The following is a 22,075-nucleotide window of genomic DNA, read 5'->3' as shown; positions in this document are numbered from 1 at the left end:
GGTAAGGCGGGCTCTGCGCATGCCAACAGCCCACTCTGTGGGCGGAATCATGGGAAAGAGGCCGGTTTATGAAAGTTCTAGGATCCCAATTAAATGGGGCACTTGACCTTCTCTGTTAAACCTTCCCGTGCCCATTTGGGCCTCTTCCAAGGGCACCGTCCTTTCTTCCTTTTCTAAAGCCTTTAAAATAAACTTCCATTCCTGCTCTGGAACTTGCCTCGGTCTCTTTCCCCGCTTTATGCCCCTCAGTCAAATTCTCTCTTCTGAGGAGGCAAGGACCGAAGTTGCTGTGGACCCATAAGGATAGGCTGCCGGTAACTTGGGATGACTCGGATCTCTGCCACTAGTAACACCATTGCAATTTATTTCCTCCCTGAAGAAAAGATATAAATCACACTGTTCATAATGTTGCATTCTCCCTAATGTAAATTATTTGAAACCTAAGTACGTATTTTTCATTGCTAGAAAGGGGTTAATTAATACAGTGGCTGGATCACAGTTATCAATATCACGTTTCAAGAATCTTGGGAAGTCTGTTATAGTTGAGTGTACTTTTATAAAATCCCAAGTCAAGCTTTTAAACTGAGTCCCACTATCTGGTCAGTGGAAAATAAAGTCTCATTTGTGGTGTTTGGCTTTTCTTCCTGTTATCTGTGGTCCCTGAAACCACTCTAGCAAAGGGCACCTGAGTGGAAGAGGCTCATGGGTTAGTAGCATTGATAATGATGGAGCAAAATGGATTGACGTGCATCACCCAAAATTCTTACCTTCAGCTGTCAGATGACAGAGAAAGAACCTTGAACACAGTAATTGCCTTTTTTACTCAGAGCTTCAGTAACATTTTTTCTAACATAGAAAGTAGAAATTGGCATGCTAGTTTTGAGATTTTTATATAAAAGGTCATCTGTCCACAGCAAAGCAAACCTGGGTACGTGGAGGTGATAATTACCTTCTGGCACCGCAGTCTCCTGAGATTGGCTCAGGCAGGCTTTTATTTTCACTTCCTTGAAATTCAAGGCACAGTAACACGTGGGGCCTCTGAACTTAAACACCTGGTTTCCTAATCTATGTTATAACCCAGGCAGGGGAAATGGTTACTTACTCTTAAATGTGGAATTTTTATCTCAGAGACGGAGCCATCAAAATGTTATTTATGTTTTTCAACTTGGGATGCTCCATGATTGAGTCAGGAAAATGCCTTATTATAGAAGAGGGAATAAAGGACACAAGTCATTATGTTTCCTATTCATAAAAGGACTTCAGATGACTTTCCTTAAGCAAAGTAGTTTAAATCTAAACATGGACAAGATTTCACAAAAAAAGTGACATTTTCTTCCTCCTTGCTCCTGACCTTAATAAAAATAATTTCTTATGCGCATTTATTTCTGCAAATAAAGAACTAGTTATGGAGAAGTCCTCAGGCACAAGGCATCTGTAGGATCCTGTCTATAGGAAGCATCTTACAAGGAAAGCTGAGACACAAGCATTGTCCTGAATAGACAACCTCTGTGAGCCTCCTTTCCATCATCTCTAAAGAGGATAATGGAATCCCGTGACTCTGTCTTGTGTGAGCCAGGTATAAAGGCACAATAGAGCAGGCTTAGTTTTGTGTTTTCATTGATTGTGGCTCTTGTCCCAACTGCCTTCCCCATCCAGCATTGACTAATTGTAATGAATGAGAAACATCTCGCATTTGTTTAAAATATTGCAACCCTTACATGGTGCCTTTAAATTTTGCAGGTGTGAATTATTCTTTCACAGAACAAAGTCTAAGGGCAATCTGGACAGCATCTGTGTTTTGATGCAGGTTTGTACCCGTATGGTGTAATACAGAGTTGCAGGGAAGACGCCCGTGGACCTACGGTGGCAGTTTCACCTGGAACAGGAGTTGCTGTGTTGCATTCTCTCCTAGGGAGAGTCTAAAATGAAGCTATTGGGTTGTCCAGCATCTGGCACCGGACCCAGCCCAGTCAATGGAATATTAATCAAGCATTCATAGAAGAAACAAACATGCTGACCATGATTTTCCACGATTTTGAAAATGTTTGTTATAAGTCTAATGAACAGTGAAAATAATATGGAAGAAGATAGGTGGTAGACTTTCAGTAAATATGAGCAATAGACTTGACGATTAAGGATTCTTAAAACTTCTCTAATCTTCTATAAAAATTATTTTTAAATCTTTGGAGTTGAGTGTGTGTTGTGTGGGGAGTTTGTGGCGGGGATTGATGATAACTCATCAGTACACTTAGGGAATCATGACTATGACTTTGATCATCCTACTTTAGAGTGTAGAGGAGATAAACCCAAGGTTGTGCTGCTTGTTTTAGAAGCTGAACTAATAGGGAAATAGAATTTATCTGTCTTGGTATTTCCTCTGTGCCCAGAATAGTGCCTGTCATGTAATATGTGCTTAGTAAACATTCAGTGACTTAAATAACTAAAAGTTATTTAAACCCATTATTATGAGTACATCTATTGATCGGGTTGTTTCCTCGGCATTTCCATCTTCATCTTCTGGGCACCCTCACATCAATTTTGTACGTGCCTGAATCTCATTTCTTTTTTGTGACAAAAGCTGCTTTAAAAAATAATTGAATATGCCAGTGAAAGATGAGTGTTTAGGAAGTGGAGGAGGCTGTGTGACTGGATGTCAGTGGCCATCCAGGGAAGGCATGTCTCACCAAGTTGGCGAGCCCTGCCAGAATTACCTGTGGACCAGAAGTGAGTGTGGATGGATCCGTTACATTTTATCCCATGAAATGGGGAGGCCTGTAAAATAATTCATAGGTTGCCTTCTGCTGAGGGAATGCAGACATCTGTCTTTATCTAGATTGAGAAGGGTGAATAAGCAGATCTTGGTGGAAAGCTACTGTTTTCTTTAGAATCTAAACTTGAGATACAATGGATCTGTTCTCTAATACTAATTATTACTTAGATTGTGTCTGGAGTTTTCCACCCTGCCTTCCACTGGATGGAATGTATTTTCATGTATTCTCCAAACTGTGACCCAGGATTCTTAGTACCTCTTCCCTTCCTTTCCTTTTTTCCTCCACTTTCTTCTTTTCCGTCTTTCTCTAATCCTTCTCCTCCTATTCTTTACCCAATTATGTTATGGGATGTCTAAGCATCCCAAACTGCATTGATTTAGGTCATTGCAGGTTTAATGTGTCTTCTTCAAACAATTTTTTTTTTGTCATTGTCACTCAAAGTCAGTCTCTGAGAGCTCAGTAACACAAAAGACATTGTAAGAACTCTCATGTAAGATACCCTCCCTTTTATCAGACAGAAATATGGTGTTGGTGAAAATCTCTCAGCATATATGTTAGCTTGTATGATAGCTACCACATGCCAACAAGGTTGGACCAATAAAGTGATAGAGCTTATTGAGAGTTCATGTATCCATCTAGTGGCTCCCAAACCTTTGTGATTTGAGTTACTTGGAAAGCGTGTGCAGCGCACAGATTTATACCTACTGCACCAGAATCCCCCAGAAGTTGATAACTGCAGAAAGTTCTCAGATGAAGCCAGTGCTTAGCCAGAGTTAGGGATCACTGTCTATGCAACAAAGGACTGAATTTTCCCAGAAGAGGGTGCTATTTTCCCTCATTGATAGACATTGCTACTTCCGACCTTGCAACTCACCACAAGGTTTTCCTCTTGGTGGTCAGGTCAGCTCTCTGCTTCAGATAAATTATACTTCCCTGGAAATAGATCCTAGAACAATCACTTCAAGCATGCTACTCATCATGTGAGAAATGGTGGAGCTCCACTGTAAGAATGAACCAATGGAGGCAAGGTATTTATATCAAAAAGAAGCAATTAATTGCTCAGGGTAATCCCAGCAATCAAAACTAGGTTCCAATAAAGCTGCAGACAATTGAGGATGCCTGTGAAAATCATTTTATTCCACCTCTTCCATCTCAAGTGGTTTCCTGATATATCTTGATTGACATCCCAGGAGTGTTTAATACATGCAGATGTGCTCTTTTACCTAAAATACTGGGATGTATTTCATTGTTTGCTTAGCTAATACTGTTGTAAAAAAAAAAAAAAAAAAGAAAAAAAAAAAACCATTTTGAGTGGCATAATACAAACCTCACAGATAAATCCAGAGGATTTTTATAAAATGCCAAGCTTGAAAAGATTTAATTATATTGTTATGACTAATTGCATAGTGCAATACTGTGAGCATAGTACTTATTGTTTTGGGGAGTTTTTTCTTCCTTTCTACATATACTATTTTAAGAGCAGTTATAGGCTTATAGAAAAGTTGAGTAGAACGTAAAGAAAGTTTCCATAGACTCCCTCACCCCTGCCAGGTCCTGTTTTTAATGTCTTGCATTGATGTGGTACATTTGTTAACAATGGGGGAGCCAATAATCATACATTATTATTAATTAAAGTCTGTCGTTACAGTAGGGTTCCCTCTTTGGGTTGTACGTTCTACAGGTTTTGACAACTACATAATGTCATGTATCCACCACTATAGCATGATACAGAATAGTTTCACTGCCCTAAAAATTCCCTGTGTTCCGTTGGTTTATCCCTCCCCGCCCCCAACCCTGGGAACCACTAGTCATTTGGCCTTCAGTTTTGCCTTTTGAAGAATGCCATATAGTTGAAATCAGACAGTATACAGCCTTTCAGATTGACTCGTTTTACTTAGCAACATGCATCTAAGTTTCCTCTATATCTTTTTGTGGTCTGAAAACTCATTCTTATTGCTAAATAGTATTCAATTGTGTGGCTGGGACATAGTTTGTTTCTATGGAATGGCTTAGGTCTTTGAACATAGTATGGAATAATGCAGATCATATGAGTAAGTTTTCTTTCCAAAATAGAATTAAAAAATGCTTTTTGATGTCCTTTGTACTCTGCTTTATCCTCTCATCTGCGAGCTGTCCCTTACACCCCAATAAGTTCAGATTAATTTAAATTAAACTCATTGGAGGTTTCTACCTCCATAATTGAACACAAAGAAGACAAAATAATGCAGAGATGCTTTCAAATAGGGGAATTTTTATTTGTGGAGATTTAGAAAACTACAGTTCTCAGAAAACATAAGTTGTGCTATGATGGGTCAGTTTAGAGTAGATCAATCCTCCCATTTAGAACAACTGAATTAATTAACTGATAAAATACCAAAGGAAATAAGGTTTGTTTAAAGCATTGCAAAGCTATCTGTTTCATCAGGTTTTGAGAAACATTGTCCCTAGGAGAGAAAGGAAGCACTTTAAGGTGAGCCCAGCATTTGATTCTGCCTTATCATTGAGATATTTGCTGACTCATAAGCAGTCAAGAGTAGAAACCTGAGATGCTAAATAGAAAGTGACACTAAAACGCAGCAAATGCCAGGCAGAGCTTTTACTGATCTTACAGTTTGGGGAAGGCTGAATGTACAGTTAAGGCTAGCCAGCCTATCAGTTAGGAAGGAAATATGGAAAAGTGAACCTGGCAATCTCTAAACGCCTTTGGCTCTCGAGATATTTCCTTATTTGTAATAAATAAAGACCAAGAGGCAAAAGAATAAAATAGGAAGCAGCAGTTAGGAGGCTGCAGAGACAGCCGAGCCTCTGCAATCCCTAAATGTGGAAGGAAAAACAGTTGGGTTCAGAACTCAACAAGAAACATAGCCCCCGGTAAATGACTCAAGCTTTATACTGAAAGATTGCATCCTATAAGCAAGAAAAAATAATCCCACAAGACTTACGAAAACTGAACACAAGCCTCAAGTCTTCTTAATCAGTTAATAGAAAAACAAATGCAGCCTGCGTACATACACACTAACTGCTTCCCAAAAGCTGAGCTCGCGCAATGCCGTTTCAAAAAACAATGTCTTATTAAAGATTTGTTTTAAAAACTATCGGGTTTACCAAAGGAAATTACCGAACACAAGAAAAATAAAATGTTATTTAAAAACCCTCATAAACATATTCAGTAAAATAGATGATAAGATGAAAAATGTTAACAGAAAAGAACACTCTGTACAATTATTCAAATTAAATTCTGTTACTAAAATATACAAGATTTGAATTAGTAAACAAATATGTGGGCTTCACAGCGTATTTGGCAAAACCGAGATGATGATTAATGATTAGGAATACAGGCCAGTGGAAAATGGTCAGATGGAAGAATAAACAGAGAGGAATCAAACGTAAAGACATCGTGTGAATGGACATTAAACATCTAAAAACATTTTTGGAATGGACAAATGGCCTGACAAATGTGTGTAATAGTGTCAAAATTAGAAAAGAGAATAGGGAAGAATATTAGAGGAGATTCTGAGAGTCTCCCGAAACTAATTAAATAAATTTTGCTTCAATTTTAATAAATCCTACAATGGCAGGGAAAATAAATACAAAGAACTTGGCAACTAGGCTAATCAGAATAAAAATGTGGAAAGAAAAAACAGAAGAAAGAAAAATAAACATTTTATTAAAAAACGAGAGTGTCTTACAACAGTCTTCCACAAATATACCCAGGCTTAGAAAGCTTCCAGAGAGTAGAAAAAAAAAAATACATCAACGTCACATCAACTCTTATACGGTAAAAGAGGAAAAACCTACACAGTTTCTCTATTGTCCAGCATAACCTTGGTGCCAAAACATGGCAGAAACACTATAAAAAGAGTTACAGGGCCAGGTGCAGTGGCTCACGCCTGTAATCCCTGCACTTTGGGAGACTGAGGTGGGCAAATCACCTGAGCTCAGGAGTTCGAGACCAGCCTGGCCAACAAAGGACATGTACAAAAACATTCATAGTGAATATTGTGACTATATGTACAAAACCATTCATTTGCAACGTTCACTAGAGCCCCAAGCAAGAAACAACCCAATGTCCAATAATGAGAGGGAGCATTCATAACATGAGATATGGTTCTATCATGCGAAGTATTGAACTACTGTCCCCTGCAATACTTAGAAGAATTTTGAAAAAGTAACCTTGAACAAAAGAGGCCTGGTAACAATGAGTGCACACTGTGGGTTACTGTTTGCATAAAGGTAATGGCAAGCCAAGTTACTTGGTGCTGGAAGTCAAAATAGTCGTTACTCTTTTGGAGATACTTGCTGGGGGACTTGGTTAGTTCTTATAATGTTTCCTGGTCTTAGTGGTGGATATATGGTTGGGTTTGCTTGTATAAATTTATCATAGTATGTATATAATTTGATTTATGTACCTGTCTGAAAAACGTATCTTGTTTCAATAAAAAAGATGATACTTAAATATTCCTGGGCTCTATCCAGCCCAATTAAATTAGAATCCTCCGGGACGGGGGATAACTATATTTTAAAATCTCCACAGGTGACTCTGATGTGAATCCAGGTGTGAGGTGCACCTCTGTTTTGATCACTTGTGACGATGGCCCTCAAACTTGGTATGTATCAAACCATCCGGGAACTTGGTGAGACTGTGGGACCCTGAGCCTCAACCTGCTTCAAAGAGGAGAGGCATGCATATTTTTTGGTAGCTTTCAAGGTGATTCTGATACTATATACAAAAGTTTGAGAAGCACTACTCCAGAGCCTAACATCCAGGACTCTGATTCTCAAATTGGTTGCACACTGTCATTACCTGGGAGGCTTTTAAAAAACAGAAAACAAAAACCACTGTTGCCTGTTCCCACCCCTAGATATTCTGACAGTTGTTATGGAGTTTGGTGTGGGAACCAGAATTCTTAACCTCTCCACAAGGTGTTTCTAATATATAGCAAAGTTTGAGAATCACTGATCCAGGAGAAATGTCTCTTTTCTGCATGTGTCTGCGTTTCTGTTTTAACATCATAGAACATTTAAAAAGAATGTAATTTTTATTTAAAAATCAAATAAAAGACACTCTATACATTTGGTAGTTGATAAATATCTTTGATCGAATTTTTCCTGAGATCTGCTGAGTTGCTGATAGTTTCTCAAAAAAAGTGCCTACATAATAAAAACATTTAAAGAAGCTTATCTCTTTTATTAGGAAACCTAATATATGTATTAAGATAAAGCAGAATTGGAAAATGAGTTTTATTCCAGCCTGTCTTCCTAGTAGTTTTCAACTATCTTTTATTTTGTTTCAAATGCCATCACCTGTATTTTTCCAGAACACAAACACGTGTGTTCCAGAGCTCAGTTTTCCAGCTGAGTGTGGTTTACAGTGACGAAGCAGCGACTCCCTGTGTGCTCCCTGTTAATACTAAGGACATCCAGGAAACAACCATGGTCATACTGAGGTTGGAGGCAGGACTGGACTCAGGAGGTGGGGCTTGGACACTGGACCAAATTGAGGACTAGCTCAAACAGGTCCAGGTGGAGGCACCTTTCCGTAAGACACGCCCACTAGTGTGCCTGTGTCAGTTTACCACTGCCATGGCAACACCCTGAAGTTACCTCCCTTTCTATGGTAATGACCCACCCAGAAGTTACCACCTGTTTTCTAGAAATTTCTGCATAATCTGTACCTTAATTTTCATTTAATTAAAATGGGTACAAATATGACTGCGGAGCTGCCTCTGAGCTGATATTCTGAGCACACTGCCTATGGGGGAGCCCTGCTCTGCAAGGAGCAAAATCTCTGCTGCTTCAATAAATGTTGCTGTCTGACACCACTGACTACTCACCCTTGAATTATTTCTGGATGAAGCCAATAACCTTCCTGGGCTAAGCCCCAATTTTGGGGCTTGCCTGCCTGCATCAATTCTCTCCATTATTTTCTTATTTCTCCCATTGCCTGGGCTCCAAATCAGCTAATTATGAAAACAAAATATGATTTCCTTCCCCCAGGAAATGCTCCAGCGCCAGAGGAGTAATAGGCTGAGAGCATTATTAGCTGAGTATATCATGCATCTCTGAGGCTAAAGGTAGATCTTTCAGCTTGGAATTCGTCATTGCTGACTAATAGTTCACGCCATGGATACCTTAGTATCTCCACTGGAAATGATTTGGAAGAACGCATTTGTGTCTCCCGGCCTAGTTTCCCAACAAGAATTCTGGGTGGTGAGCTTCCCTGGGGTGGAACTTTGGTGTTGTTCTTGCATCAAAGACACAATCTTCCATTTGTCACACAGATATCCCAAACCCACACCATGGCTAGGCATGGTTTTCATGGGAGCAAGCAAAAATAATTCCACATCATCAGGACAGAGTAAGCCTGTGTGCTCTGGCAATATTCCTTATGGGGGTGATCAATTTTTAACAGGCTGTAGGGTTGATGTTTACATTTGAGCTCTTGACCAATCTCTGAGTGTCAAAATGCTTTTCTGCACAATAATCATTGAGAAAATGGACGTTGAAACCATATTCCTGGGACCCGCGTTCTGGCTGCTCATTCACTGTGTGAACTGTCTCTTTCTCACTTTTCCCATCTCTGTCTGTCTCAGTTTCCTCAACTTTAAAATGGGAATAAAAGCAGATATTTACCAAGGACAGTAGTCATGAAAATTAAATGAGTCCATACATAAGCACTTAACAACAGGATCTGGCATGCAGTAAACATTCGATTGTCAGTTATTATTAAAATCATTATCTAGCTTAATTCTTGGCATATAGTAGACTTAAAAAATACTGATGTTGACTTATCATGTTAGTATTTGTTCACTTATTCAACTTCTAGAAAGTGTATCTGTGCTTTGATCACCCAAGGTCTATTCCCCTTCCTTTTGGTAACAAGGACTGTGTGCTCTTTGGAGATGAAACTCTCTCTACACAGGTGGAAAAGCCCAGGGGAAAATCATGTGATCCAAATAGATCACTGGGATTCTTTCTTCCCAAGCTTGAACATCAAAGGCTTGAACAAAGTTATTCATGAAATGGAAAAAAAATCCATTTAAACAAATTAATTCCTGCAGCATTGATTCCTGTGAACCATTCCTGGCTCTCCATGTATATCCGTGTACTCCCTCATGGCTGTTAAATAGATCTCTTTATTGTTGATGTCTGGGCTCAGATTCTGTTGCAAAAGAAAGACAGGAAGAAAGAGTGAGAGAGAGAGAGAGAGAGACTGAGAGAATGAAATAAAGGAAGAAAAAAGGAAGGAAAGAGAAAGAAGAAATAAAAAAGAATTAAGAAAGGCAGAGAGAAAGAAAGAGAAAAAAGAAAGAAAGAGAAGAAAAAAAGGAAGGAAGGAAAAAAGAAAAGAAAGAAAAAGAAAGAAAAGAAAAGAAAGAGAGAAAGACTGAAGGAAGGAAGGAAGAGGCAAGAGGGAGAGATAGAATAAGAGAGAGGAAGGAAGGAAGGAAGGAAGGAAGGAAGGAAGGAAGGAAGGAAGGAAGGAAGGAAGGAAGGAAAGAAGGAAGGAAGGAAGGAAGGAAGGAAAAAACGAAGGAAGGAAGGAAGGAAAAAACGAAGGAAGGAAGGAAGGAAGACCTTCCCACACACATTCGAAAGAAGACTCACTGATAGCCTTGGGTTATGGACTATAGATGGAAGTAAACAAGTTTTTCCCAAAATTGTGACTGAAATTAATCTTGAATGGCTAAACCGAGCATTGCTCTGTAGACCTCATGATGTTAACATTTCACCATTTATAATTTTTTTAGTGGTTTTGGAACTACATTTTCCCCCCAAAAAAGCATTATCCTGTATCTTCTTCAGCGTCCCCTGGTGGACACAGCTGCAAAAGCGAAGCCTGTTTGCCAAGTGACTAGCTAAGGGGTCAATTGCTGTTCCTTAGGTGGAGAAAAGCCAGGGGGCTGCAGCTGTGGCGAGTTCTCAGTACAGCTGTAATAGAGCAGAGAGAGAGGTGACAGAAACAGTCTACTTCAATCGCACTGGACACGTGAAGTGTTTTTTCCCACGGTGATTCTTTGCTGAAGTTTGATTTCTCTTATTGATTAAAAGCATAATGAAATACCAAGAAACAAACACCAAATGCAGAACAGCTTTTAATTCTGAAAGGAAAAAAGCAAACTGCAATTTGGAAGCATAAAAAGGGTCTTTAACAGCCTCTGTGCTTTCTATTACATTTTCCTTGAGCAAAGTGTTGAATACATATTTGTCTGTTATATTATTTTTATATCTTTTTGTATGTTGATAATTTTTAATAACTTTTTCTTACCATGGAATGGGAAAACAGAGAGAGACTTTTATTGGCTAAGTAGTGAATAAAACAATAATTTCTAGGTGGATGATCTTTTCAATTTCTGTTAAATGAGTAACACATTTCTAAATGAACACCATTTTATTAGATGAAACACTCCATCTCACCAAACATATTCTTATTTACAATTTCCAAAATTTATTTATTAATGTTATGTGTGACTGGGACTTAACGACAGCTTCCATTTTTGCTCAGAGTTTTTTACTTGATCAGAAGCACAGAATTGTCAAAAAAAAATTCAAGCACTGTTTTTCACACATCTCTTGAAAACATGAATAGGCAGGAAGGAAGGGAGCTCAATACATGTTATTTTTCTTCCCCGTCCTCTATGAAAGTGGTGAAGAGAAACATCACTCATCCCTGCCAGTGAAAATTGGACTCCAAGTGTCCAATTTTTTTGCCAAAGCCAAAAAATAACTTTGAAAGTAAATTATATTCCTTGCTTTACAGCTGAGTGACCTACTGAGGATTTGTAATTACATACAGCACCATTTTAAAAGACGGAGTAGACTTCTGAGTTGAGATACTATGTTCTGGTATTCTTGTCTAAAATAGCTTCCACAAGAACCTAAATTTTATCGAAAAATACTTAACAACATCTTTTTCACAAATGAGTTTATTCAGACTGAACGCAAACACCTTGAAGGAATACTTTGCATTTAGTGTATGGAAAGGTGTATACCTGAGATCATTGAGCAAAATACAAAGAGCCCTAATAGAAATGTTTGTATCTGCCTGGACCACAGGGCCTCCAACTTGTTGCCCAGAGAAGAATTAGTCCCATAAGCACCCGTATTAGGGAAGAGAAACCGGCCAAAGGCTGAACAATAGACACTGTATAAGTAGTGAGGTGGTCACAGGAAATAAAACATGGATCTATATCTATACTAGTTTTGAAATATAGTGATCAATAACAGCAGTCCAGGCGGCGGGACAACCATGAATAACACAGATTCATCAAAACTCAGTGTGCTGTATTTACTTCCCATGCTGGGGAAACAAATATTTTAAAAGAGAGAGAGAGAGAGAAAGAGAGAGAGAAGGAAGGAGAGGAGGGGAGGAGGAAAGAAAGGAAGCACAAACATTCTTTTGAGCATTTCATTGCCAAATAAATGCACAAAAGTATGTTTATTTCAAATGTTATTAATCACCATAGATTTTCCAGTGAAACTCCTTAAATTGGTTTTCTGGTGCTGTTGTAAGAAATCACCACAATCTTCATGACCAAAAATAATACAAATTGATTATCTTACAGTTCTGTAGGCGAGAAGCCGTACATGAGTTTCTATGCCCTAAAATCAAAGTGTCAGAAAGCCGGTGAAACTTATGGCGTGTTCAAGGGAGAATGACTTTTGTGTGTGTGTTTTTCAGCTTCTACAAGTTGCCTGCATTTCGTGGCTTGTGGTCCTGTCCACCTTCAAAGCCAGCGACAGACACTCAAATTTTTATATTTCCTCACTCTGACCCAACTCTGCACCCTCTCCTGTCCACGTTATTTTAATTTTCTTTCAAAGAGTTATTTGACCATAGTGATTATGCTAAGTTCACCCAGATAATTCAGGATAATCTTCCTGTTTTAGTATCAGCTGATTAGCAGGTGTTAGAAATACCAAAATTGTTAGAAATAGATAATTGGTGCCACAAAGAAAAGTCAGCATGGAAACAAAAGATCTCCCAGCAAGGCCATCTTTACTTTCTACAGAAAGGATGCTCAGTCGCAGATGGAACAATGGCAAGAACAAAGGAAAAGCAGACATACTTATCCCTTACGCATTTGGGTCGTCCTTACTGCTGTGTCCTGCATCCATTGGCTGGAGCGGGACCTCAGTCTTAAACTGATATCCGATTTGCTAATAGCCTAAAACTTTCCTACATAGGTAAGTGTAAGAAAGAATAAAGGAGAGGAAGTTTCTTACGAAAGGTTTAAGGAAGCAATGACATTTCGAAATGAGGAAGGGGCATAGGATGTGAGCTGGAACGTGCCTGTGAGCATGTCCTACAGTTACATAGGATAGGGCTTAACAAAGAGTTATTACCACAAAGCAAGGAGGCTTGAAGAAAGTCTTTAAAAGAACCCATTATTTCTAACAATTATGATTTATTCTTTAACAAGAAGGGGAACATTGAAGAGGAAACTTACTTTCTACAGCAGGCTTAATTCCATCTCCCTTAATTTCCCCTTGACGTGTAACAAAATATATTAGTATATTCTGGGGATTAAAACTTGAACTGATATGGAGTACATTATTCTGCCAGCATACCTCCCTAATGCATTTATTTCCATTGCAATACCCACAACTTGTCACCTTTTTTCCGCTGAGCATTTGGTCTTAGCCCAAATACTAGGGAGTCTTCCTGAATGTAAAGCAATGCCTCTTCTCATTTGGAAGAGAACGCTAGAGTCGAGGTGGAGCAGAAGTCACTGTCGGAATGAAACACACTGAAAGCTTTTCTATGACTATTTTAAAATAAATTTTTGTTTGTGACCTCCAGCAGCCAAACAATCCCCTGACCTTTATGACTAGTCATGGAATTTTCACCATTGGAAATTAACGTTCTTAGAGTTCTGCCGCTCAAAAAAATAATTGCTTTTAAATGGCTCCAGGGAAATGTCTTTCTTTTGTGAATGCCTCATTAAGATTTTATCAGTTCTGCTTTTATTTTTTTTCTTTTTACATTTAAATATAAGGATTCCTTAGGCATTTTCAATAAAAGTTAATGAGTTATACGAAATCTGGTTGCAAAGTGAAATTTCTTATGTTGAATGCTATTTCCTCATGGAGTTCTCCTTTATGAAGGTAGAATTACAATGTGGTTCTTCTCCTTAGCACCAAAAATACAGAAATATAAAGGACAGCCTCAAGGAAATGTTATTCTTGGAGTATCAGTATGGTGCATCAGTAAAAGTTTTTTTCAGTATGAAATGAATAGGTCTCTTTACTGATACAACCTTTCCTTACATTCTAAATTGTACTTGACAGAGAATAACTCTTAGTAAAAGCTAATATATTTCTGAAACAATCTAATTGTTATGTTTTATTAAATAATAATGTAATAATTTATATAAAAACTTCAGATGGAAGTGAGATCTATTTTTTATTGTATAAAATGACCAAATTGATATTAAAAGTCTAAAATTTTCAGAGGGCAGATGCTTTGTTTAACAATTCATCTTGTAGACTACTTAGCATGGCTCAAAACTTAAAGTCCTAGATAGACACTTTTTGTGGAAATAAAATATTTCAGGCTCTTTAGTTTTAAAAAATTATTAGATGACTCATGAAGGTTTTATATGAATGTCTTCTTTGTCCCAAGAACACTATGTTTCTCTACAATATAGCCAATAAAAATTATATTAATTGTTATAATAATTTTATTTAGTAGAAATCACATCTTTGGCGACAGAGCGAGACTCCGTGTCAAAAAAAAAAAAAAAAAGAAATCACATCTTTATTTTGCATATCATGATTCTGAGATAGTGAAAGCTTCAAACACTTGTCCAAAATTATTCAATTGTATATGCAGAACTGGATTTAAACAGGAATCACTTTAATTGTGTGAATTAGTTTCCATATATTAATATATCTTGCATATTTTTATGTCTTTTAAAGCATTTCTCAAATAAGAAACAATAACTGCAACTATTATTTTTGCCTAACTAACCTTAGAAATGTTTTAAATAAATTGTATTTTTTATGTCTCATACGCTTCCCTGGTAGAAAGTTGTAATGACCATTTCTTCCATCCATTTTCTTAGAAAACATCATCTAAGTCCCATAATTGAGGGTTTTGTTTTCTGAAAGAGTGATTTTAAAAGACACTTTGAATATTAGGATTTATCAATAAGAATATACACCGAAACCAGAAAACAAATTTTAAAAATGAAATACTCATTTTATGAATGAAATTTTCTAGGATAAACCTAAGAATCTGTTAGAATTTTAAAATTAACCAATAAGTTTATAGAAATAAAACATAATAATCTGAAATCAGTGGGGAAAAATAAAAATTGAATATAGGAAACTTGATGAAGCCTTTAGAAGGCAGGGAAGCAGGACCAGGTAAATATCTAATTAGTGTTGCCTCTCTGAAAGTCCAGGTCTGCTTTTAAGATAGCATCTTTCAAACTACAGGTCACAGCATACCAGTGGTGTGAAATAAAGTTAATGGGCTGAAACCAAGATTTATTTTATAAATCAGATGGAATACGCTATGTCACAATAAAAGATAACAGAGCCAAACAGAATAGAATGGAATGGAAAATATTTGACAGCATTGCAGCAGGTAAGGAGGGGAAATGTACATTTGAGAAATTTTGCTTTAGTATATGTGAGTGTACACATGGCTATGTGCACATATGTATTGGCCAAGGTTGAAAATGTATTTCTCTATGTGAGTTTTGGTTGAAACATTTTAAATCTACTTCTTTAGAGCTTATAACTGTAACACTTGATGTTCATATTAACAATAGAGAAAACCTAAGTATCGGGTGATATGGGTGAAGAAATAATACAGATCCTTGTTATTGAAGATTAAAACATAATAAAAATAGCAACATCCACACATCAATAACAATAATAGGCCAGGCATGGTGGCTCACACCTGTAATGCTAGCACTTTGGGAGGCTGAGGCAGGCAGATCACCAGAGTTCAGGAGTTCAAGACCAACCTGGCCAACACGGTGAAACCCCATCTCTACTAAAAATACAAAAGTTAGTAGGGCCTGGTGACAGGTGCCTATAATCCCAGCTACTTGGGAGGCTGAGACGGGAGGATCACTTGAATCCAGGGTGCAGAGGTTGCCCTGAGCGGAGATTGTGCCACTTCACTCCAGCCTGGGCGAAAGAGCAAAACTCCTTCTCAAAAATAATAATGATAATAATAAACATATAAAATTATCATGTGACAGAATTCCAAGTGCTTTACATTTATTTACACTAAATTTTCACAACTCAACTGTATGAAGTTCTATCATCCCAATTTTAGAGTAAACTTAAGCAAAAGGAAGCTAGCCAGTTGGGGAACCAGATTCAAAAACTGGGAGCGGGTCCGTTACCACCCCATGCGCCTTTGCACTGTTCCTTCCTCACCTCATGGAGACTGAAGGTGAGTTTGCTTTGGAAAGCAATGAAAGAAAATAGAAATTGCTTTGACAATCTTATTAGCATGTGATTTATTGATATCAAGGATCTGTAGTTTGCAAAGTTAGGCCTCAGATCAAGAGAACAGGTGTTTTCTTAGAGACCAGCAGTTCCAATACCTGCCAGTAGCTTCTTGGAGTAATAGGCAGAGAAGAGTTCCCAAATGCTGGGCTGACCAAGTGGAAAAAGCAAAATGCTGCAAGTGACTGGAAATGTCTGCACAGGATATGAGAGAAGAGACTCGCTTAGCAGGTAATTGCCATTTATCCATCTATTCATTCATTTAATAAATGCATTGTGAGGTCCCGGTCTGGGACTGATACAGTGGCATTGTGATATATCTCTGACCCCAAGGGGCAAAGTCGCTGTTCTTCTGAGGCTTATATTCAATTAGGGAAAGCTGGTTGATGAAACAAATACATAAACAAAGATGGAATAACTTTTTCAGAAATGATCGTGCTCTGAAGGAACGAGACACAGGAAAAAAACATACAAATTACTCATAACTAGAGGGGGAAGAGTTGCTGTTTTAGTTAGGATGGTCAGGAAAGTTCTTTCTGTGAAAACAATATTTTAGCAGAGACTTCAATGAAGCAAAGGCACGAGAGAGTATGTTCCAGGCACAGGGAAAAGCGACTGCAGATGTCTTCGGTGTCTTTAGTGTGATGCTTTGCAAATGCTCCTGTCTTGGACCTGTTCACTTTATGCTTCTAGTTTTAACTGTTAATTTGGGGCTGGAAGGCTGGGCACTGACATGCCAGCAGTAGTCATCCTGAGGGAGTGGGATAGTGGGAAAAGAGGAACCCCTTTCATTTTGTGGTTGTGTTATTGGTGAATAATACTACATATACATTTTTATTATATTTAATTATTTTCCAACAATCACATCATGCTTGTCTATTAGATGCATTAAATTACTTACTTTTTTCTGTTCATCGCATACCCACTACCTTAGACTCAGTGCAATGAGTCATGGGACTGGCTGGGCAGATACTTACCAGACTTGTTTTCCTGTAACCAACAGGAAACATTTTTGGGCAATATTTTTTTACGGAAAAAAAAGCTATTGATTTTTTTGCAAACAAGCACTTGTGTTTCCATGTTTCGGTGAGTTAGGTAAAATCATCATAAACGAATGGACCCTGAATCCCTTGCTCCTGCCCTGATTTTCTGACGTGGTTGCCATGGAAACACAGGCACATTCAGGAGCTCTGCAGAGGTTCCAAGTTATGGGATAAGATAAATACGACTAACAGTGGATGGGCTGGTGCAGGTGACACCTGCAAACTGGGTCTTGCAGGATGGTGAGTGCCATCCATCACTTTGGAGGAGGCACTGGAGTATCAGCAATCCTGCATCAGTGGCAAGGCAGAGGCTGAGAATCCTTCCAGGAGGAGAACTCATGCTTTTCCCTGTGCACCCAGGTTCAAAGAGGACACGGTGAATGAGAGCGCTGCCCCAGAGATGCCATCTAGTGACCAGGTTCATAAACCGGGAAATTACAAAGCACAGATAGCTCCGGGACGGACAGTGCTTTTGGAAGTTCATAAAAAGTGGAATAGTTTGAAAACCTGATAATACGAATGTCGCATCATGGATCACTTTCGTAAATGTTTCTTCAAAACAATCTGTGGGTTTTTTTCCTGTCTGCTACGAGTATTATTTTCCAATTTGAACCCACGTTGTCTTTTTTTTTATTTGTCTCTATAATTTTGATAAGATGTTTTTTAAAAAATTGACATTGATCTTTCTACCAGTAAGAAAGAAAGACTATAGTCATTTTCAGGGAGAGTTAATAACGCTTCAAAGTGCTGGAATGAGAGAATGAAGCAATCATCTCTCTCATCAGGCAGCTCCAAAGCATTAAGTCTACTCCAAAACAGAACTAACGCCCAGGTATAATTTTAGTGATGACCGAAACCTGAACGAATTGACAATTTCAGTTTAATTTATGTAATAAAAGGTTTTTAAGCATCCAGAACTCAAATAGATATTCATTATACATTTTATATTTCAATTCCAGTTTTTATTATTTTAAAACATTTTATTTTCTCCACTTAAAAAAATGATACAGGAGCAGAAGTACAATCAGTTATCATCAGTTAAACAGGCAATTGGAATAGCGGAAATCAGGCCGGGTGCGGTGGCTTACGCCTTTAATCCTGGAACTTGAATCACTTGAGCTCAGAAGTTTGAGACCAGCCTGGGCAACATGACAAGCCCCTGTCTCTACAAAAGAATACAAAAATTAGCTTGGCATTGTGGTGCACGCCTATAGTCCCAGCTACTCAGGAGGTTGAGATGGGAGAAAAACGAGAGTCTGGGAAGTCCAGGCTACAGTGAACCATGATCACACCACTGCACTAAAGCCTGGGCGACAGAGCAAGACCCAGCTTGGTGACAGAGCAAGACAAGACCCTGCCTCAAAAATAATAAATAAATAAATAAATAAACAAATAAGCAGGTGAAACTGGATGCAGGGAATATGGAAACTATCTGCACCAAAATCCAACTCAGTTTACCAAATCTAACTCTTCAACATCAAGTATGCCAACTGGCTATAAATGCATTCACAACTGTAGTTTGCAGTGTCTCTGAATGTGCCTCTCCTTGACTTTATTTGACTCTAGATTCTGGGTTTTGAAAAGACAAACCTAACGTAATGGGGAATCAGCATTTTTGGCTCCTGTTAGGAAGCCATGGGCACAGCTACTTGAAGAAGGTGACTCTGCTATGACGTGAATTAGAAAACATGTGGCATTACAGGTTTTGAGTTGTTGTTCCTGCACCACTTTATCGGAAACAAACCATTAAAATCTAAAATGGCATTTTCTCCAATTCCAGGAGTGTTTCAGTTGAGAAAAAAATGCTAATGTTAGTATCACTGAAGAATTTTCCTGCCTTTCACTAGGCCCTGGTTTAAGGACCACTTTAGATGCCAATAAAATGTTTCTTGCAGATGTTAATGAAAAACCTTCTGTTGAAGACGGAAGAGTTACTTGATGTGTTTTATTGCCCTAAAATCAAAGTGAAAATTAGCTTCTTATGGACTCATTGAAGGAGCTGAAATAAACATGTAGTTCCAAATGCTATGACTGTATTTGGAATGAGATGATTGAGAAAGTATGTTTTTCTTTTTCAGATATGTGTCCAATACTGTTTCTGAGACTCTCTGCTCAGAATTAACCTTTGAGAGGCTGGGAGACATATGCATCAGTCTAACTAAACCAGAGAAATGTGAAAAGCAAACAAATAAATAAAAAATAAAAATTAAAGAGTCAATGAGCTAGGGATTGAATGGAAGAAAACGTTCACTGCAATTGCAGGGAGAGAACTTTTTTTTTTTTTTCCAGTTTGATGGATGTATTTGCAGAGAACCAAATCTGCCACTGAGAACAACTACAGAAGCTGAATTTAAAAAGAATAATGTTTTGGCCAGGCATGGTGGCTCGTGCCTGCAATCCCAGCACTTTGTGAGGTCAAGGTGGGTGGATCACGAGGTCAAGAGATTGAGACCAGCCTGGCCAACATGGTGAAACCCCATCTCTACTAAAAATACAAAAATTAGCCAGGCATGGTGGCGTGTGCTTGTAGTCCCAGCTACTCAGGAGGCTGAGGCAGGAGAATTGCTTGAACCCAGGAGGCGGAGGTTGCGGTGAGCCGAGATAGCGCCACTGCACTCCACCCTGGGTGACAGAGCGAGACTCTGTCTCAAATAACAATAACAATAATAGTGTTTCAAGGTGTCAGGAAGATAAAAAGGCAGCTAAGATTCAGACAAGATCTTTTGAAAAGGAAAACTCATTGATATGAAGTCCAAACTCTTCTCCTTGAAGCATTTTCTCACTGTGACTGTAAGAGGGAAGGACCCTGAGGCCAAGCAGAAGCTCAGCCTAAAGTGACAGCTCAGCAGAGCTTCTGGAAGCCTCAGAGGATTGAGAGACGGGAATTGGTGTTCAGACCTTCCAAGGCCACCAACTCCTGACAGACAGTGATCCCAGAGACAAGAAGAATATAAGGCATAAGTCAAAATCGAATCTCTGTTTGCCTGTAAGACATCTGCCATCTCTTAAACTCACCAGTGTAAGGTGGTAAGAACACAACCAGAAAGCAGCCTCTATAAGGCTGAGAAGCTGAGCTTAGGTTGTGCTTATAACATGGTCAAACATTAGTGTTGAGGCCTACTCAGAAGTTGGGCCTTTATGCAAATAACCTGGGCTCTCTATTGGGAGTACTGAATGGCTACAGCCTAGGGTTAACAGTGAACCAGAAATAACAAAGACAAAAATGAATATCGGGTTCAAGCTCAGATTCCATCACCTGTTGGATGTAAGACCCCAGATCAACTCAATCCATGGTTGGATGAAGGTTAACTGCACCCAATCTAACTGCAGGTCAAAGCTAAAATAAAATCTCTCTGGAAAAATATGACACCCAGAGTCTCAATTTTTTTATATAAATATTCAAAATTTTATTAAACGATATAAGAACACCAAAGTACTTCTGATATACTAGACCAAGAGAAAAAACAATCAATAGAAGCAGACTCAAGGGTTACAATAATTTTTATTTTGTAAATATTGATTTAAGAAACATGATTAACGTATTTGACAAAATATGAATTATAGAGTAAAAGTAAAATGGAAATTCTGGAACTGAGAACATAACTGCCAAGTACTCCATAATCTTTCTAATTATCTTTTACCTTGATTTAGAGTTTTTCCAAAGGATTAAAGTGAGGTTAGTAAACCAGGAAACCTCTAAGATCATTAAACCCCAGGATCTTTGACATTTGCCAGTCACTGGGTCTTTGAGACAGACACATGTTAGTCTATGTAAAGTGTTATTCAGAATCAGTTTCTCTTCCAGTCTAGTTCTGGCCTCTGGTTGCAGACCAATTTTAGTAAATTCACATACATGTCAATAACTCAGTCATGCCTTAGTGAAATCATTGAGGTTAATCAGAATTCTGCACATACTACACTGTGGTGAGCACTGCTTAATACCATCCAAATTACGGCAAGCAATTGGGATGGGAGTTCAGAAAGGGAATGACCCTACAGGTTAGTGTGGTGAGACTTGAGCTTTCTTGGCTAGCATCATGGACAATCACTCTGTGAAGGAATGATTAATTTGAGTGTTCCTATTTCCCATCACATGCAGATTCCGGGGGAAATTCTTCCAACTCTCCTCTCCTGCCTCTTCTTTTACAGTGTGGAAATACTTGCCCAAATAAAACAAAACTAACAAAACAAAAGTAGCCAATCTCATGAAGCTCGTGTTCCATATATATAGGAAGTCCCCTGTGTTGGACTTCTAGCCCATAAAACTGAGAGAGGATACATTTGTGTTCTCTTAAGCATCTATGTCTATAGTAATTTTTTAAAGCAGCCATAGGAAACCAAAATGTGCCATCTACTTCGTAAGATTAAAAAATGAATCACGTATATTTATTTTTCTTTTTCCTTCTCCTGCCACCCTTTTTTTTTTCCCCCCTTGAGACAGTGTCTCTGTTGCCCAGGCTGGTGTGCAGTGGTATGATCTCAGCTCACTGCAACCTTCACCTCCCAGATTCAAGCAATTCCCCTGCCTCAGCCTCCCAAGTAGCTGGAATTACAGGCACACACCACCACACTAGGCTAATTTTTGTATTTTTAGTAAAGACAGGGTTTCTTTGTATTGACCAGACTGGTTTTGAACTACTAACTTCAAGTGATCTACCAACCTTGGCCTCCCAAAGTGCTGGGATTGCAGGCATAAACCACCACGCCCGGCTAAATCATGTGTCTTAGAAGCGTGCCTGGCACATAATAAATTCTCCATCATCATTAGCTATATAATTCATTGCAAAG

General features: G+C 38.5%; 1 long non-coding RNA gene across 1 annotated transcript in view; it reads left to right on the top strand.

Annotated features, from left to right (window-relative positions):
• The window catches only part of LOC108581166, a 78,512-nt gene extending 68,504 nt beyond the window's left edge, over positions 1-10,008 (top strand). Inside the window, exons 4-5 of the long non-coding RNA XR_001893078.3 lie at positions 7,306-7,378; positions 8,090-10,008. This is a non-coding gene — a long non-coding RNA (uncharacterized LOC108581166). The remainder of the gene's footprint in view (positions 1-7,305; positions 7,379-8,089) is intronic.
• The last annotated feature ends 12,067 nt before the right edge of the window (positions 10,009-22,075 follow it).

Source organism: Papio anubis, chromosome 9 (assembly GCF_008728515.1).
Source record: "Papio anubis isolate 15944 chromosome 9, Panubis1.0, whole genome shotgun sequence".
In the NCBI taxonomy this organism is placed as follows: Eukaryota; Metazoa; Chordata; class Mammalia; order Primates; family Cercopithecidae; genus Papio; species Papio anubis.
Note: the sequence above shows the minus strand (reverse complement) of the source record. Positions and strands in the feature narration are given on the sequence as shown.